Genomic DNA, 4465 nt, shown 5'->3' with positions numbered 1-4465 from the left:
TCTCTCTTTCGTGCACTGCGTGACTTCATTCTCATAACGCCGGGAGGATATTAGAGTTAAGAAAATGCATTCATCCAATCATCAGACAAACAGATTGACCTCGATTTCAATGCCATTTTATAACAGCAATGAAACCAGACAAAAAGGCCTTTAATAAATGAGAACCCAAATCCTCAATCCGGGATGATTCATCACTCAAAATTCATTTTTTTGATAAAAGATTTAGGATTATACTGTCTGATTTCTGTTGGAGTAATTAGCAGGAAATGGCTGTAATGAAAATTTAAAACGGGCTGGTATGCAACAAAGTCTGTTGCTTTGCAAATGGAAGAAAACTTTCCTCAACATCTCAAACGTTGCATTTTATCACATCCGTGCTCTCAGATGTTGCAGCTGCTTTCACAGCGATGACTCATAGGAAGTAAAAAACCTAAAAACAGAACAATAATCAAACATTCATGGAGCTTCTTCCACTTAGCATCAGCAACACCACTCCATGTATAAAAAAACACTGCCCTCTCCAGTATCTGGGGCACTGGCAGGATGGGGTCGCCCACTGTGACATTACACATCCATTAACTTTGCTGCTGTTGATGCGTTAGTCACTCAGGGAATGGAGAGTGAATGTGGGACAGCAGACACAACACAGGCCTATGTGGGCCAGTAGACTGCAGACACAGCAGACACACATCTCATTGTGGAAGTGATCACGAGCCGAGCCTGAATCCAGCACGAAATGACCCCTGCTGCACATGATCCCTGGTTAGAGAAGTAGAAATTACAGTGATGTATTTGGATATGAGGGAGGAAAATATATGTAGCAGCTATGGCCTGTTAAGATGGCGTCAGATATGAATGCTGAGGCTGTGGAGGTGCTCTGCAGGTGTAAACACACTCTTGCACATTATGTGTTAATGGAGCTGAAAGGCAAACACGCTACTTTGTAAACAAGAATGAGGACAGCGATTCTACCCTGCAAACCTTGTATGATTTTAAGAAGCAGGAAGACCTTATATTCACCTGTGCTTATCGGTACACGGTACCAGCACATCAACATTTTCCTCTGCACCGGCACTTCTCTCAAGTAGGCAGTTCTCTTCTGGAGGTCCATAATGAATATGGGCTCTCATAATGGACCTAAATAAACTGCGATACCCAGGGGGCAGGATGTGATGCTCAATGTTCCTGTTCTTTACCATTTACAATAATGTTGGCTAAGCAGCAAAAGAGCACAGAGAGAACAAGAACAGAGTCAATAACAACAATATTAGTCCATTTAGTTTCACTTTATTAATGGAAATTATACTTCCCTTTGTGATGAAATTCATTCAATTTTTTCTCTATATATTGTTTTGTACATATAATTCACATATTCTAAATATTACTTACTTCTGTCTGTATTTCTTCATGGTTCTTGTCTGTATCAATGCAACTGCAATGCCAGGGATACATAAAGTATTTTTGATTCGGATCAGAAATATCTCCTTGTGTAGCATTCCACATAAAAAATTTAATTGGGGCACTGGTTTAGCTCAGTTGGCAGGGCAAGAGCCCCACAGAGACTACAGTCCGAGACGCACTGATCCCAGATCATTTGGTGCATGTCATCCACCCACTCTCTCCTCCCCACATTTCCTGTAACTCTGGACAGCTGGTCCAATAAATAAAGGCAAAAGCCATAAAATGATATAAAAAAAAGTAAAGTAAAATTAAATCAAACTTAAAACAATAAAAGATTCTGGACTGATGGTCAAATGCCATTTATATTTAAAGTTTTCTTGCACTTCTTAGACCAACTTAAAGTTAGAATCTGAAAGATTTACATTTAAATAAATGTCTGTTAAGTCTCTATCTATCGCCGAATGAGGCACAATGGTGATTGAGCCTATGGCCCACTGATGAAAGCCTTTGCATTTGCAGTATTACAGACTGGGTGTCTGGTGTGACTTTCACGGAAAAAATCGGCGCCCAGTTAGTGACTCATTTTCCTTCAGCCAGCAGTGGTTGGTCTGCCAGAGAGGGTAGGCGGAGCTAAGCGGCTGCTTTTCCGGTCTCTGCAAGTGTTGCAAGTAAACAGTAATCTACTATGGCTTAACAAACAAAGAAAAGATGGATGACTACAGATACAACTTCAAAAAGAAGTGAAAATCCAAAGAAGAAGAAGAAACAAACTCAGATGAAGGCAAACAGGCTAAAAAGGAAAGCGACCGACAGCGAGGAAAATCAAGAGTTACAACCGGAGCCAACCGTGGACGTCTGGTTTAATAGGGAAGTGTCCTCCAACAAGGTGCCGACAAAGAGAATGCAACTGAAATCTTCGAGATTAGACCTTTAAGAGCAAAACAGATTTTAAAAGAAAAGACTTCTAAATAATGCTTTAAACTTTTTCAGGGCCTGAAAATTAGAGTACATGAATTAAGAATTTAAATGATGCACAAATAAAGACAATCAACGTTATCTACATTGTGCCTTTTTTTTACTGGAGCTTAACTCCCGTTATAAGCTACTGTCCCACTTCTCTCCCCGAGCTGTGTTACCATTTCTGCTCTGTGTATTTATATTTTCTCCCTCTGTAACTACCAAAAAACAATGACTGCTTTATGTTTTGTAAATGACAGTGAGTAATACTGATGTGATTACTGCTTTTTTCATCAGATAACATCATTCTATCCCTTTTTGTTTTTCTTCCTCTCCTGCAGTCTCTCTCTGTTACTCTCTCCATCTCTCTGTATCTACTCTCTTTATCAATAGTAAACATAATACCCATGGTGCAGTGCTGCCATGACTATGGATCACGGGGCTGATGAGAAGGACAGTCGATTACTCCTCCTGTTCAGTTCTGACACAAACAACAGAAGCATTGCGGGAAAAACAAGCACACAAATTTAATTTGCCATGTTACAAATACGGACCAGAGTGAAAATGTGATGCTGCATCGTTCTCACATGACCAAGATGATGCAAGACGTAAACACAATGTTCAACTCAATTCATCAACTCTGAACTAAATGAAATGTACATGAAATTTGCAACGGCTTGGCTGCAGTTAGAAACCCACAGAGATTAACAACCAATCTGCCGCTCATTGGAGCTTTTTAATTGATTTGTTGTTTTGATTTTATGGAGGTTTTACTTCCTGGTTTATTCTCTGCCCTTATTTAAACTGTATCCAGTTACAGGAAGCACCTGTTTTTATAAAAAAAAAAAAAGAAGCACAGTTTGCCGTTAATTTCTAACAGGTAACGTAGAGCAAGGTAGACAGATAGCAGCTGCTAACTTTGACCAGATATCAAAGTCAAAATTTGGCTGAAGCCATTTTTTCAGGAGTTGGTGGAGACCAAAAAAAGAGCTAAAGCTAAAATATAGTATATATAGTATAAATATTGAACTTTGTCAGATAACCAGAGTTAAGACATTATTTGAGAAAAGTTTTTACATTTCTGTGCAGGCTAGACAAAATTGTTACGTCTAAATGTCGAAACAGATCTGCAATTTACAGCTCGAAAAAAAAGTCGACAGCACTGCTGCTAACAAGTTAATCAAAGACATCACCATGTTACCCTTTTGGTGTACTTTTGTTAGCTTTGTTAAGAGTAGTCATGTGAGGAGTCACGAGCTGTTACGAAATACACCATACTCTGTGAGCAAAGCAGGGGAAGAAAAGCAACACAGTGGTCCTGCAGTTGCTTTATTTGATGATTAGCATTAGCAGAAAACATGCTAACGTGCTAAGTTGTAATCTCGACGAACTCAGTTTCGTTGTCTTTGGCGGCACCTATGGTGATAAACAGTAATTGCAGGAGCACACTTCCTTTCTCTTTCTTAGGATTTTCACTTATTGTTGAAGTTGTATCTGTAGTCATCCATCTTTTCTTTGTTTGTTCAGCCATAGTAGATTACGGTTTACTCGCAACACTTGCAGAGACCGGAAAAGCAGCCGCTTAGCTCCGCCTACCGTCTCTGGCAGACCAACCACTGCTGGCTGATGGAAAACGCGTCACTAACTGGGCGCCGCTTGTGATTTTTTCCGTGAAAGTCGCCACAGACACCCAGTCTGTAATACTGCAAACGCAAAGGCTTTCATCAGTGGGCCATAGGTTCAATCAACCAACGGTAATATAATCACAATCCAGTATTATTTCAAGCTGTTTCAGGAGGATGTTTGCTATTTGGGTTTGAAATAAAAAGTGTAAGCACCATTTTTAACACTTCCATAGGTCTCTCTCCTCTATCTATCCTCTATATTGTGTGATACTTATTTTTAGTCACAAACAGTCTGGGAATAACAGTACCTGCTGCTCCCTCATATTGACATTACTAATTGTTTGTTATCATCTCCAAGGCAGCAGGTACATTCATACGTGATGTTGACAGGAGTCAAATATCACTCCTGTTGTTGCCGCCTGGGCCTGGCATGTCGCAACCTCACCACTGTGGTAGAGCAGAAGAAAACAAAGCCATCAGCG

Source organism: Semicossyphus pulcher, unplaced genomic scaffold (assembly GCF_022749685.1).
Source record: "Semicossyphus pulcher isolate SPU_LCO1_2020_fin unplaced genomic scaffold, fSemPul1.0.p SCAF_4, whole genome shotgun sequence".
In the NCBI taxonomy this organism is placed as follows: Eukaryota; Metazoa; Chordata; class Actinopteri; order Labriformes; family Labridae; genus Semicossyphus; species Semicossyphus pulcher.
This window is presented reverse-complemented; position numbering follows the sequence as displayed.